Genomic DNA, 16,528 nt, shown 5'->3' on the forward strand with positions numbered 1-16,528 from the left:
TTTCTCTAATGCAATAGAATTGCAAGTTTCATGGACTTCCAGTGGAAGATCCTCATCAGTTCTTAGCTGAATTCTTACAAATCTGTGATACTGTCAAGACCAATGGGGTTGATCCTGAGGTCTACAGACTTATGCTTTTCCTTTTGCTGTAAGAGACAAAGCTAGAACATGGTTGGATTCACAACCTAAGGAAAGCCTGAACTCTTGGGAAAAGCTAGTCAATGCCTTCTTGGCAAAGTTCTTTCCACCTCAAAAATTGAGTAAGCTTAGAGTGGAAGTCCAAACCTTCAGACAGAAGGAAGGTGAATCCCTCTATGAAGCTTGGGAAAGATACAAGCAATTGATCAGAAGGTGTCCTTCTGACATGCTTTCAGAATGGAGCATCATAGGTATCTTCTTTGATGGTCTGTCTGAACTGTCCAAGATGTCATTGGATAGCTCTGCTGGAGGATCTCTTTATCTGAAGAAGACGCCTGCAGAAGCTCAGGAACTCATTGAAATGGTTGCAAATAACCAATTCATGTACACTTCTGAAAGGAATCCTGTGAATAATGGGACAAATCAGAAGAAAGGAGTTCTTGAAATTGATACTCTGAATGCCATATTAGCTCAGAACAAAATATTGACTCAACAAGTCAATATGATTTCTCAGATTTTGTCTGGAATGCAAGCAGCAACAGGCAGTACCAAAGAAGCTTCATCTAAAGAAGAAGCTTATGATCCTGAGAACCTAGCAATGGAAGAGGTGAATTACACGGGAGAACCCTATGGAAACACCTATAATTCTTCATGGAGAAATCATCCAAATCTCTCATGGAAGGACCAACAGAGGCCTCAACAAGGCTTCAATAACAATAATGGTGGAAGAAACAGGTTTAGCAATAGCAAGCCTTTTCCATCATCTTCTCAGCAACAGACAAAGGATTCTAAGCAGAGCCACTCTGACTTAGCAACTATAGTCTCTGATCTAATTAAAACCACTCAAAGTTTCATAACTGAAACAAGGTCCTCCATTAGAAATTTGGAGACACAAGTGAGTCAGCTGAGTAAGAAAGTTACTGAACTCCCTCCTAGTACTCTCCCAAGCAATACAGAAGAGAATCCAAAGAGAGAATGCAAGGCCATAAACACGTCTCACATGGCCAAACCTGGAGAGGAGGAAGAGGCAGTGATTTCCACTGAGAAAGACCTCAATGGACGTCCACTGACCTCCAAGGAGTTCCCTAATGAGGAACCATGGGTATCTGAGGCTCACACTGGGACCATAGAGATTCCATTGAATTTAATTTTACCATTCATGAGCTCTGATGAGTATTCTTCCTCTAAAGAGGATGAAGATGTTACTGAAGAGCAAGTTGCTAAGTATCTTGGAGCAATCATGAAGCTAAATGCCAAGTTATTTGGTAATGAGATTTGGGAGGATGAACCCCCCTTGCTCATCAAAGAACTGGATAACTTGACTAGGCAGAGATTACCTCTGAAGAGACAATATCTTGGAAAGTTCTCAATACCTTGTGCCATAGGCACCATGACCTTTGAGAAGGCTCTGTGTGACCTAGGGTCAAGCATAAACCTCATGCCTCTCTCTGTAATGGAGAAGCTAGGGATCATTGAGGTACAAGCTGCAAGAATCTCACTGGAGATGACAGATAACTCAAAGAAACAAGCTTATGGACTTGTAGAAGATGTCTTGGTAAAGGTTGAAGACCACTACATCCCTGCTGATTTCATAATCCTAGAGAGTGGGAAGTATGTGGATGAATCCATCATCCTTGGCAGACCCTTCCTAGCCACAGCAAAAGTTGTATTTGATGTTGACAGAGAAGAATTGATCATTCAAGTGAATGAAGACTCCCTTGTGTTTAAAGCTCAAGGATATCCCTCTGTAACCATGGAGAGGAAGCATGAAAAGCTTCTCTCAATACAGAGTCAGACAGAGTCCCCATAGTCAAACTCTAAGTTTGGTGTTGGGAGGCCACAACCAAACTTTAAGTTTTGTGTTGAACCCCCACATTCAAACTCTAAGTTTGGTGTTGGGAGGTTCCAACATTGCTCTAAACATCTGTGAGGCTCCATGAGAGCCCACTGTCAAGCTATTGACATTAAAGAAGTGCTTGTTGGGAGGCAACCCAATCTTTAATTATCTATGTTAAATTTCTCTTTTCTTTTGTTATTTTATGTTTTCTGTAGGTTGATGATCATGTGAAGTCACAAAAATAATTGAAAAAGTAAAAACAGACTGAAAAACAGAATTAAAAATAGAACACCCTGGAGGAGAAACTTACTGGCGTTTAAACGCCAGTAAGGGTAGCAGAATGGGCGTTAAACGCCCAGTCTAGCATCATTCTGGGCGTTTAACGCCAGAAATGGGCACCATACTGGCGTTTAATGCCAGAAAAGGGCAAGAAGCTGGCGTTAAACGCCAGAAATGGGCAGCAGCCTGGCGTTTAACGCCAGGATTAGTAGAAAGGGGCGTTTTGCACGCCACTTGGTGCAGGGATGAGAAATCCTTGACACCTCAGGATCTGTGGACCCCACAGGATCCCCACCTACCCCACCTCTCTCTCTCTTCTTCACCCATTCACCAATCACCTCAATACCTCTTTCCCAAAAATCCCTCACCTATCAAATCCCACCATTCTCTTTACCACTCACCTCTATCCTTCATAAAACCCCACCTACCTCACCATTCAAATTCAAACCACTTTCCCACCCAAACCCACCCATAATGGCCGAACCCTAACCCTCTCTCCACCTCTATATAAACCCATCTTCACTCCTTCATTTTCACATAACATACACACTACTTCTCCCCCTTGGCCGAAACACTAAGCCCCCTCCATCTCCTCTATTTCTTCTTCTTCTACTTTCTTCTTTCTTCTTTTGCTCGAGGACGAGCAAACCTTCTAAGTTTGGTGTGGTAAAAGCTAAAGCTTTTTTGTTTTTCCATAACCATTAATGGCACCAAAGGCCGGAGAAACCTCTAGAAAGAGGAAAGGAAAGGCAAAAGCTTCCACCTCCGAGTCATGAGAGATGGAGAGATTCCTCTCAAGGGTGCATTAAGACCACTTCTGTAAAGTTGTGACCAAGAAGAAGGTGATTCCCGAGGTCCCTTTTAAGCTCAAAAAGAATGAGTATCCGGAGATCTGACATGAGATCCGAAAAAGAGGTTGGGAAATTCTCACCAACCCCATTTAACAAGTCGGAATCTTAATGGTTCAAGAGTTCTATGCCAATGCATGGATCAGCAAGAACCATGATCAAAGTGTGAACCCGGACCCTAAGAATTGGCTTACAATGGTCCGAGGGAAATACTTAGACTTTAGTCCGGAAAATGTAAGGTTGGCATTCAACTTGCCTATGATGCAAGGAGATGCACACCCATACACTAGAAGGGTCAACTTTGATCAAAGGTTGGACCAAGTCCTCATAGACATCTGTGAAGAGGGTGCTCAATGGAAGAGAGATTCAAGAGGGAAGCTGGTTCAACTAAGAAGGCATGACCTCAAGCCCGTGGCTAGGGGATGGTTGGAGTTCATCCAATGCTCAATCATTCCCACTAGCAACCGGTCTGAAGTTACTATAGACCGAGCCATCATGATCTATAGCATCATGATTGGAGTGGAAGTAGAAGTTCATGAGGTTATATCCCAAGAACTCTACAAGGTGGCAGACAAGTCCTCTACTTTGGCAAGGTTAGCCTTCCCTCATCTCATTTGTCACCTCTGCAATTCAGCTGGAATTGACATAGAGGAAGACATCCTCATTGATGAGGATAAGCCCATCACTAAGAAAAGGATGGAGCAAACAAGAGATCCCACTCATGGACAAGAGCATGAGGAAACTCCTCATCATGAAATCCCTGAGATGCCTCAAGGGATGCATTTTCCTCCACAAAACTATTAGGAGCAAATCAACACCTCCCTAGGAGAATTAAGTTCCAACATGAGACAACTAAGGGTGGAGCACCAAGAGCATTTCATCCTCCTCCATGAAATTAGAGAAGACCAAAGAGTCATGAGAGAGGAGCAACAAAGGCAAGGAAGAGACATTGAGGAGCTCAAGCACTCCATTAGATCTTCAAGAGGAAGAACAAGCCGCTATCACTAAGGTGGATCCGTTCTTTAATTTCCTTGTTCTTTATTTTCTATTTTTTTTTCGAATTTTTATGCTTTATGTTTATTTATGTTTGTGTCTTTATTACATGATCACTAGTGTCTAAGTGTCTATGCCTTAAAGCAATGAAAATGAATCCATCACCTTTCTTAAATGAAAAATGTTTTTAATTGAAAAAGAAAAAGAAGTGCATGAATTTTGAATTTTAAAACAGTTTAATTATTTTGATGTGGTGGCAATGCTTTTGTCTTTCTGAATGAATGCTTGAACAGTGCATATTTTTTATATTGTTGATTCATGAATGTTAAAATTGTTGGCTCTTAAAAGAATGATGGAAAAGGAGAAATGTTATTTGATAATCTGAAAAATCATAAAATTGATTCTTGAAGTAAGAAAAAGCAGTGAAAAGCTTGCAAAAAAAAAAAGAGAAAAAAAAAAGAGAAAGAAAAAGAGAAAAAAATAGAGAAAAAGAAAAAGCAAGCAGAAAAAGCCAATAGCCCTTTAAACCAAAAGGCAATGGTAAAATAAAAAGGATCCAAGGCTTTGAGCATCAGTGGATAGGAGGGTCCACAGGAATAAAATCTTGGCCTAAGCGGCTAAACCAAGCTGTCCCTAACCATGTGCTTGTGGCGTGAAGGTGTCAAGTGAAAACTTGAGACTGAGCGGTTAAAGTCGTGGTCCAAAACAAAAAGAGTGTGCTTAAGAGCTCTGGACACTTCTAATTGGGGACTCTAGCAAAGCTGAGTCACAATCTGAAAAGGTTCACCCAGTTATGTGTCTGTGGCATTTATGTATTCGGTGGTAATACTGGAAAACAAAATGTTTAGGGTCACGGCCAAGACTCAAAAAGTAGCTGTGTTCAAGAATCAACATACTTAACTAGGAGAATCAATAACACTATCTGGATTCTGAGTTCCTATAGAAGCCAATCATTTTGAATTTCAAAGGATAAAGTGAGATGCCAAAACTGTTCAGAAGCAAAAAGCTAAAAGCCCCGCTCATCTAATTAATACTGATCTTCATAGATGTTTTTGGGATTCATTGTATATTCTCTTCTTTTTATCCTATTTGATTTTCAGTTGCTTGGGGACAAGCAACAATTTAAGTTTGGTGTTGTGATGAGCGGATAATTTATACGCTTTTTGGCATTGTTTTTAGTATGTTTTTAGTATGTTTTAGTTAGTTTTTATTATGTTTTTATTAGTTTTTATTTAAAAATCACTTTTCTGGACTTTACTATGAGTTTTTGTGTTTTTCTGTGATTTCAGGTATTTTCTGGTTGAAATTGAGGGACCTGAGCAAAAATCTAATTCAGAGGCTGAAAAAGGACTACAAATGCTGTTGGATTCTGACCTCCCTGCACTCGAAGTGGATTTTCTGGAGTTACAGAAGCCCAATTGGTGCGCTCTCAATTGCGTTGGAAAGTAGACATCCTGGGCTTTCCAGCAATATATAATAGTCTATACTTTGCCCAAGATTTGATGGCCCAAACAGGCATTTTAAGTCAGCACAAGAATTCTGGCGTTTAACGCCAGAACTGGCAGAAAAGCTGGAATTAAACGCCCAAACTAGCACAAAAACTGGCGTTTAACTCCAAGAAAAGTCTCTACATGTGAAAGCTTCAATGCTCAGCCCAAGCATATACTAAGTGGGCCCGGAAAAAGATTTCTGCATTAATTACCTATTTCTGTAACCCTAGGCTACTAGTTTTCTATAAATAGGACCTTTTGCTATTGTATTTTCATACTTTCCATAGACCTTTTCACGTTTGGGGGCTGGCCTCACGGCTATACCTGAACCTTTTGTTCTTATGTATTCTCAACGTTGGAGTTTCTACACATCATAGATTAAGGTGTGGAGCTCAGCTGTTCTTCATGAATTAATACAAGTACTATTGTTTTTCTATTCAACTCAAGTCTATTTCTTCTCCAAGATATTCATTCACACCCAAGAACATGATGAATGTGATGATTATGTGACACTTATCACCATTCTCACCTATGAACGCGTGACTGACAACCACTTCCGTTCTACATGCAAACAAGCTTGAATGTGTATCTCTTGGGTTTCTAATCTAAGATTAGAACCTTCGTGGTATAGGCTAGAATTATTGGCGGCCATTCCTGAGATCCGGAACGTCTAAACCTTGTCTGTGGTATTCTGAGTAGGATCTGGGAAGGGATGACTGTGACGAGCTTCAAACTCGCGATTGTTGGGCGTGTGACAGACGCAAAAGGATCAATGGATCCTATTCCAACATGATCGAGAACCGAAAGATGATTAGCCGTGCGGTGATAGCGTGCGTGGAACATTTTCACTGAGAGGACGGGAAGTAGCCATTGACAACGGTGATGCCCAACATAAAGCTTGCCATGGAAAGGAGTATGAATGATTGGAAGAAGGCAATAGGAAAGCAGAGGTTCGAGAGGAACAAAGCATCTTCATACGCTTATCTGAAATTCCTACCAATGAATTACATAAGTATCTCTATCTTTATCTTATTTTATGTTTTATTCATCTTTTAATTATCAATCCTCCATAACCATTTGACTCCACCTGACTGAGATTTACAAGATGACCATAGCTTGCTTCAAGCCGACAGTCTCCGTGGGATCGACCCTTACTCACGTAAGGTTTATTACTTGGACGACCCAGTGCACTTGCTGGTTAGTTGTACGGAATTGTGACAAAGTGTGATTCACGTTTGAGAGCTCCAAGTCTTTGGCGCCATTGTTGATGATCACAATTTCGTGCACCATATTCAAAACCAAAATTGTTGGTTGCTCTTTCAGTCATGAAATTTGGGGCAGAATTGAACAATATTTTGAGGAATCTACCAAATATCGTGTCAAACAGCTCAAAGCACAAATAAAGATTGTCAAGAAACAAGGTTCAACAGCTTCTGAATATATTTTGAATATTAAGGAGATTACAGATTCTTTGGCAGCTTTAGGCTTTCCTTTAACTATTGAAGAACAAGTTGATGCACTGCTTGAGGGATTAAATGAAGAATATCAAGTTTTACTGCATACTGTCAATTCCAAACGAGAAATTTTCAGCCTTTGTGAGGTTGAAACTCAAATTTTGACCTTTGATAATATGCTTGATAAATTTGGAAAATCCACAACCTCTATGATTCAAGCTAATATCTCTCAGAGTTCATTTCCTTTCAATTCCAATTCAGGTCGTGGTTTTGGAGGAAGAAAAGGTAGAAGTGGTAGGTTTTCACGAGGTATTGACAGCCCTAAGTATAAGCCAATTGTAGCCCAATAAACCAGGGGCAGCCCATCAAGTTAATATCCCTCAAGAATAGTTAATAAGTGTGGGTGTGAAAAAGGGATCAGTTTTGTTAGGATTAAAAACATGGTTCATTTTCTTAATGGTGATTTACATGAAACTATATATATGCATCAACCTACTGGTTTCTCCCATGATTTTGATAGTTTAGTGTGTAAATTAAATAAAGCCCTTTATGGCCTCAAGCAGGCTCCGAGAGAATGGTTTCTAAAACTTAGTAATACTCTAAACAGTTTTGGCTTTGTTTGTACTAAGTTTGATATATCTTTATTCATCAAACATGGCTCTCATTATGTCATTTATATTCTATGTTATGTTGATGACAATATGATACAAAAGTTAAACAAGATTTTACTCTAAAAGACTTGGGAGAGTTATCCTACTTTCTTGGTATTGAGGTTCATAAAACTAAAACTGGACAGCTTCATTTATCTCAAACTAAATACATTAAAGACTTACTGTCTAAATTAGGAATGAGTACGGCAAGTGCTATGCCTACTCCTATGATCTCCTCTTTGCAGTTACTGTCTACAGGTTTAGAACAATTTGAGGATCCAAAGCTCTTCAAACTTGTGGTAGGTACATTGCAATATGTTACCATCACTAGGCCTAACCTGAGTTTCGCTGTAAGGAAGGTTTCTCAATTCATGCACAACCCTTTACTTGCTCACTGGAAGGCGGTGAAGAGGATTTTACGATATCTTCAAGGAACACAAGAACATGGTTTGCTCTTACATAAATGCAATGACTATAGGTTGTATGGTTTTTCTAATTCTGACTGGGTAGCAGATCTAGAGGATCGGAGGTCTGTTTTGGGTTATTGTGTATTCTTCGGAGCTAATTTGGTTACTTGGTTTTGCAGAAAACAAACAACTATAAGTAGGTCATCAACTGAGGCAGAATTTCGAAGCCTGGTAGCCTGTGAAGCAGAGATTACATGGGTGAAAAATTTGCTGTCCGAGTTGAAGATTGCATTGACTACTGCTCCGTCAATATTTTGTGACAATTTAAGTACTATTTTGCTCACTGCAAATCCAGTCTTACATGACAAAACGAAGCACTTTTAGTTAGATATCCAAGTTGTTCGAGAAAAGATCAACAAGAAATCATTACAAGTTGTACATATTCCTAGAATTGAACAAGTTGCTGATACTTTAACAAAACCTTTGTCAGGAACCAATTATGAGAGGCTCAAAGATAAGCTCAGAGTTGTTTTAAGGAGCAACTTGAGCTTGAGCGAGGGGTATTGACAGCCCAAAGTATAAGTCAACTGTAGCCCAATAAAGTTAATATCCCTCAAGAATAGTTAATAAGTGTGGGTGTGAAAAAGGGATCAGTTTTGTTAGGATTAAAAACATGGTTCATTTTCTTTCTGTACAAATTTCTTTCTCATTCAATAAAAATTACTTCATAAATTCTTCAAGATTCTCTTCTTCTTTCAGTAATTATATATCACTAAAATAAAATTAGTTTTTATATAAACAAAAATATTAAATTATTAATTAATGATCTTGGTTAATAACAAAGACCTTTTGCACTAAGTGAGAAGTTCTTAATTCAATACTCACTTATAACATGTTTTTATAACATATACATATATAAGGTGCGAGTTGGTCGAGTAGGATTGAGATTCAGTCCACACTCTATCTTATCTGTGTTCAAATTCAGCAAATCAAATTGGCAACTCTGCTAGATCAAAATAGATAAAATTGGATACACACAAATAAAATGCATGATGCTACTCCTGTATATACGTAACATGTATGAATTTTTATTTACTATTTAATCTCACGAAATTTCGAACCCGAATGCAATACTTTAACACTTTGTTTGGATTAGGAGAATAGAAAAAAAAAATGTGAAAGAAAAAATAAATAAAAATGTGAATTTTTTGTTGTTTGGATGAGAAAAAAAATAGAATAAAAAAAAAACAAAATCCTAAACCTATCAAAATATTTTCTTCTCAAAGATAAAATGAAAATAAAGAAAAAATTGGATAAATAAGTATAAAATTATTAATTTATCCTTTAATCAATTAAAAAAATATAAAACATAAGGATATTAATATAATTTTTTTATATAATTTTTTTCATTTCACTTTTTTTTATCTAAATTAAAAAATATATATTCTCTATTTTATTTATTTATTTTTTATTTAAATAACACATAAAACAATTCATTTTTCTTTTCTATTTTCTATTATCTATCTAAACAAAATGTAGAAGAGATCAGAGGTTATCATTAAACTAAAGTTTCCCTCGCATAAGGTGTACCTTCTCTTAAAAAAAAAAAATACGGGGAAGTTGGGAACTTTTATTTTCGTTTTAATTTTAATCATGGGTACAAGTTTTACCAGCCGAGAGATAAACACCAGTCCCAAAAAAGGGTCCTGTGGCAATCTATTTTATACAATAACCTACAAGATGATAATGGGCCTTTAAACATCACACAGTTCATAGCTTGCAATTTCACTTCCTAGGTTTTTAGGCTCACACACAAATCCATTATCAGTTACCCTCCTCGCAAGCCTGTTCCTTCTACCAACAAGTCTGATAACTGTACGCTTTCAAATGTCATGTGTTGCAATAAAGGCTATTTTTTTTGTATATTAAAAAAATATTGACGTAATATTTAATCATTGAATTTTATAGTATTTTTTAAAATTATAAAAATAGGACAATATATTTTCTTTGTATTGACCATATATTTTTTGTATTATATATTTTAATTTTAAAATATACAATACAAAAAAAACGTATTGTCAATACAAAAAAAACGTATTATTCTATTTCTACAATTTTAAAAAATATAATAAAATTTAATAATTAAGTATTACACTAACATTTTTTGAATATGTAAAAAAATAAAGTAGGTAATAAACATCGATAATTCTATGACGAGGTAGTTTTTGAATAAAGGGAATAAAAATGGTATAATTTATTTTAAAAATTTAATAAAATAAAATAATATCTTTTTTTATTATAATGTGCACTAATAAACATTGCATCATCTCTCTCTAAATCCCATTCAGCAAAAGCAAAAGCATTAGAGACTAGAGACTAGAGACTAGAGAGACTTCCTTGAGTACTTCCCCGAGGTGGAGAGCTGTATCTAGCACAAGAGAGGACTGTCTCACGTATCATCTGACGTGTTTCAATTTCTCGAGGTACAATGTGATTGGTTTGACATGCCGCAATGATCATATACCTATATTACGGCTAGAAAATAGCACTGTAATCGGAGAAAAATAAAATAGGGGAGGTAAAGGCAGATTTTTTATTTTAATATTAAAGAGCATTAATGTTATAAAAAATGGGATTTTATATTGTTCTCAAGATGCTGTTCTATGTAAGCAACTAAGCACAATACTCAGAATAGAATATATATTATACCGATAATACATAATTTGTGTATTTATAATATTATAATTTAATATTAAAATAATATAATACATAATCTGTATATTATTTTTATAAATTAAAAAAAATCTGATCTAATAATTTGTCTTTTATAAATTTTATCGCTCTCAGAATTTTACAAAATATTGTAATTTTTAATATTAAAGAATTACACCGATTTTTGTTTAATATCTAAAAAAATTAATTGGTAAAAAATAATTTTTCTTTTGAATTTTTATTTATGACCATTAAATAAAAATTAAAAATATTCTTCTATTCTCTAATAAAAAAATTATTTTAATTTTTATTGTGATTTTATTAATTTAATTAATTAAATAAAAGTAAATTAATATTTAAATATTTTTCTCATCACAAAAATATTCTTTTAAATAAATATAAAATTAATTTTATTTATTTATTGTTGAATTTGTTAGTAAATTTAATTAATCATGATTTAGTATAACAATAAATACAAAATTTTTAAATTATTCACTTCTATTTAATTAATTATAATTTAATATAATTAATTTTTTTTTAAATAATGTACCACATGACAAGTTATTTTGATTAATCAAATCCATCTAAATTCGAATCCTCTTTTCTCGATTCATGTGTAAAGACTCTCTTACAAAGATTTCTAACCGTTGGTCTCTGTTGTGACTAGGATAAGATAAAAATGGATGTTCATTTATGGACAACTCATTTTCTATGTTGAAAGGATCAAGTCCTTAGGATAAAACAAAATAAATGTGGTTTGAAAAACAAATCTATGTATGCTTATAAAAGCATGATCTGAGACAAGGAAATACACATAATACAAAATACAAAATCTTCTCTCTCTACGTACAAAGTTCTTTTATCTTTTCTCTTCATATACTACAACATATAATATTAGTAGATATATTAATCATCCTTATTATATTGAGATAGTAATCATTGTGAATATTATTATTAAAGCTATCTAATTATATTACATTATTTTATAATTACATTTTCCTTATTTATTTTGTTGTTTTACAACACGTTATCAGCACGAGACTCTGATCAAATTTTTAGGAAGACTCAGGTAACAAATTTTTATTATGTCGAAGCTCTCTCATCTTGAATTCAATACTCTTGATATATCTGAAAATAATTATTTATCATGGATACTAGATACTGAAATTCATCTTGATTTAATGAATTTTGGAGATACCATTAAGGCTGAAAATAATGCATCCCAGAAGGATAAAACCAAAGCCATTATTTTTTTTCATTGTCATCTTGACGAAGGATTGAAAAATGAATATCTCACATTAAAAGATCCTGCAAATCTTTGGAAAGACCTTGAAGAAAGGTATAATCATTAGAAAACGGTGATACTTCCTCAAGCCCGATATGAATGGACGCACTTGCGTTTACAAGATTTTAAATCTATAAATGAATATAATTCTGCAATGTTTCGAATCACCTCACAAATAAAATTATGTGGGGAAAAGATAACTGATCATGATATGTTGGAGAAAACTTTCTCAACCTTCCATGCCTTGAATGTGCTCCTGCAGCAGCAGTATCGAGAAAAATGGTTTAAAAAATATTCTGAGTTAATTTCTTGCCTTCTTGTTGCTAAACGCAACAATGAGTTGCTTTTAAAGAATCATGAAGCGCGCCCAGCTGGCGCCGCCCCATTTCCTGAAGTAAATGCGACAAATTACCTCAGAAGAGGTAAATGGCAAGGTTTTAATAACAAGAAAAATTATGGAAGGAAAAGGAATTATATTCAAAAGAGAGGATCTCACCAGAAGTGGGATAAAGAAAGAAATATCGGGCAGAGTAAATCAATAGAGGATAAGTGTTTCCGTTGTGGTGGAAAGGGTCATTGGTCACGTACCTGTCGTACCCCAAGGCACCTGGTCGATCTTTACCAGGCATCTTTGAAAAAGGATGACGAAGGAAAGGAAACAAATTTTGTTTCAAATGATACTGAAAATTCCACCACTCATTATGATGTATCTGATTTCTTTGAGGACCCTGAAGGAAATATTGGTCATTTGATCAATGATGGAATAGTTTAATATGTGGGATTGTGAAGTATCTATGTAAATAAATAATATAAAGAACTTATTGTTAAGTTTTATTTTCTATGTATTTAAGTTTCAAATGTGATGTATATAAATAATGAAATATTAATATTTATGAATTTTGAAATTATTAAATGTGTCAAATTTTAAAATTAAATTTTAGTATATGACATTATTTTGAACAGTGTTTCTTAGAAAAATAATTTCGATCAAGTATTCAATTTAACTGTGCATACTATTCATTTTTATTATTTGTCTTTGAAGAAAATGACAAGGATATATAATGAAGATGTATGCCTTGCGGATAGTGCAAGTTCGCACACCATTCTCAAAAGTGATATATATTTTACCCATCTTGTGCCAAAAGAGAAATATGTTAATACTATTATTGGCTCATGCAATGTCATAGAAGACTTCGGAAGAGCTATAATTTTGTTTCCTGGAGGAACAAAATTTATAATAAATAATGCACTATTATCTACCAAGTCCCTGAGGAACTTGTTGAGTTTCAAAGATATTCGCCAAAATGGATATCATGTTGAGACAATGAATGAGGAAAATCATGAGTATTTATGTATCACAACTCATGATTCAAATAAGAAAGTTATATTAGAAAAATTACCCTCACTTTCATCTGGGTTATATTATACCAAGATTAGTGCAATTGAATCACATGCCACTATAAACCAGAAGTTTACTAACCCAAATGAATTCATAACTTGGCACGACCGATTGGATCATCCGAGAACAACCATGATGCGGAGAATTATTGAAAACTCTCATGGACATTCACTAAAGAACCAGAAGATTCTTAAAACTAGTGAATTTTATTGTGCTGCATGTTCTCAAGGGAAGTTAATTTTAAGGCCATCACCAGTAAAGATTGGATTTAAATCCCCTGAATTCCTAGAAAGGATTCAAGGTGATATATGTGGACATATTCATCCACCATGTGGATCTTTTAGATATTTTATGGTCCTAATATACGCATCTTCGAGATGGTCACATGTGTGCTTATTATCTTCTCGCAACCTGGCGTTTGCGAGATTACTGGCTCAAATCATTCGATTAAAAGCACAATTTCCAGAAAATCCAATCAAAGCAATTTGTCTTGATAATACTGGTAAATTTACTTCCCAAGCTTTTTTTGCTTATTGTATGGCTAATGGAATAAGTGTTGAACATCCAGTAGCTTATGTTCACACACAAAATGGGTTAGCAGAATCACTTATTAAACGCCTCCAATTAATTGCTAGACCCTTATTTATGAGAACAAATCTCCCAACGTCGGTTTGGGGCATGCTATTTTACATGCCGCAACATTTATTCGTTTGAGGCCAACGAGTTACCATCAATTCTCTCCTATGCAATTAGCTTTTGGCCAGCAGCCAAATATTTCCCATTTAAGAATATTTAGGTGTGTGATATATGTTCCCATTGCACCACCTAATCGCACCAAAAATGGGACCCCAAAGAAAATTAGGGATATATGTTGGATATGATTCTTCCGCTATAGTGAGGTATCTTGAAATACAAACTGGAGATGTATTTAAAGCCCGGTTTGCAGATTGTCATTTTGATGAATCAAAATTTCTAACATTAGGGGGAGAGAATAAGCTTCCTGAAAAAGAACTTAATTGGAATGCATCATCCTTGATGCATTTAGATCCTCGATCAGGGCAATGTGAACTAGAAGTTCAAAAGATTATACATTTGCAAAGAATAGCAAATGAATTGCCTGATGCATTTTTTGATACAAAGAGGATAATGAAATCGTATATACCAGCGAAAAATGCCCAAATTTGAATTGATGTCCCAGTTGGACAAATTGCCACCGAAGCAAATACACGCCAGAAGCGTGGCAGGCCTGTCGGTTCCAAAGACAAAAATCCTCGAAAGAGAAAAGAGGTAAATACTATTCTTGTTGAAAAAGACATTGTAAAGACACCTGTAGTTGTCCAAAATTCTGATATAGTTTTAACGCCAAAAGACGTTCAGGTACCTGAAAATTATGAAAATGACGAGATCTCGATAAATTATGTCTTTACAGGAGAGAAATGGGACCGAAATAAGACAATTGTCAATGAAATATTTGCATATAATGTGGCATTAAATATCATGAATGAAAGTAAGGATCTTGAGCCAAGATCAGTTGAAGAATATCGACAAAGGAATGATTGGCTAAAATGGAAAGAAGCCATGAAGGATGAATTAGACTCACTTGCAAAATGTGAAGTCTTTGGACCTGTAGTCCGTACACCAGTAGATGTAAAACCTGTTGGATACCGATGGGTATTTGTGAGAAAACGAAATGAAAAAAATGAAGTTGTGCGCTACAAAGCCCGACTTATGGCACAAGGTTTTTCACAAAGGCCTGGTATAGATTTTGAAGAAACGTATTCCCCTGTAGTGGATGCGATAGCATTGCGTTATTTGGTTAGTTTATCTGCATATCATAAACTGCATATGCACTTAATGGATGTGGTAACAGCCTATTTATACGGCTCATTAGATCGGGATATCTATATGAAAGTCCCTGAAGGACTAAAGATATCTAAACCACCCAATAAATATTTACAAGGGTTATACTCAGTTAAATTGCAAAGATCTTTATACGGTCTAAAGCAATCTAGACGAATGTGATATAATCGTCTTACTGAGTATCTGGCCAAAAATGGATTCAGGAATGATGATATCTGTCCATGTATTTTCATAAAGAAATTTGCATCTGGATTCATTATAATTGCTGTATACGTTGATGATTTAAATATCATTGGGACTCTTGAAGAGATTCCAACAATTATAAAAACTCTAAAAGAAGAGTTTGAGATGAAAGATCTTAGAAAGACTAAGTTTTGTCTCGGCCTGCAGATCGAGCATATAAAAGGTGGGATCTTTATTAATCAAGCAACATACACATAAAAGATCATGAAGAGATTTTATATGGATAAGTCACATCCATTAAGTACCCCAATGATCGTAAGGTCTTTGGATGTGAAAAATGATCAATTCCGTCCTAAAGAAGAAAATGAAGATATCCTTGGTCCTGAAGTACCATATCTTAGTGCCATTGGAGCATTAATGTATCTTGCTAATAATACACGACCCGATATATCATTTGCTGTGAATTTACTAGCAAGATATAGTTCCTCTCCAACCAGAAGACATTGGAGTGGAATCAAACAAATCTTTCGATATCTTCATAGTACGGTTGATATGGGATTGTTTTATCCATATGGATCCAAGTCACAACTAATTGGCTATGTAGATGCTGGATGCTTGTCTGATCCACATAAAGGGAGATCTCAAACAGGATACTTATTCACATATGGTGGTATAGCTATATCATGGAGGTCCACGAAACAGACGATTGCAGCAACATCCTCTAATCATGCTGAAATAATAGCAATATATGAAGCTAGTCGCGAGTGTTTTTGGCTGAGAAATTTGATCCAATATATTCTGTCATCATGTGGACTGATTGATAAGAAGATAGCTCCAACTGTCCTGTTTGAAGATAATGCAGCATGTATTGCTCAGCTTAAAGGCGGATATATCAAAGGTGATAGAACAAAGCATATTTCTCCCAAATTCTTCTAAACTCATGATCTTCAAAATCAAGAGACAATTGATGTCCAACAGATCCGCTCAAGTGAC

At 35.3% G+C, this 16,528-nt stretch overlaps 1 non-coding gene across 1 annotated transcript; it reads right to left on the reverse strand.

Moving 5' to 3' along the window:
- Positions 1-262: 262 nt before the first annotated feature.
- On the reverse strand, positions 263-370 carry LOC148581065 (small nucleolar RNA R71). The gene has a single exon (XR_015896569.1). It is a non-coding gene; the product is annotated as a small nucleolar RNA R71 (small nucleolar RNA).
- Positions 371-16,528: the final 16,158 nt, after the last annotated feature.

The sequence above is a fragment of the Arachis ipaensis genome, chromosome B10 (genome assembly GCF_059453495.1).
Source record: "Arachis ipaensis isolate K30076 ecotype BB chromosome B10, ASM5945349v1, whole genome shotgun sequence".
Lineage (NCBI taxonomy): Eukaryota > Viridiplantae > Streptophyta > Magnoliopsida > Fabales > Fabaceae > Arachis > Arachis ipaensis.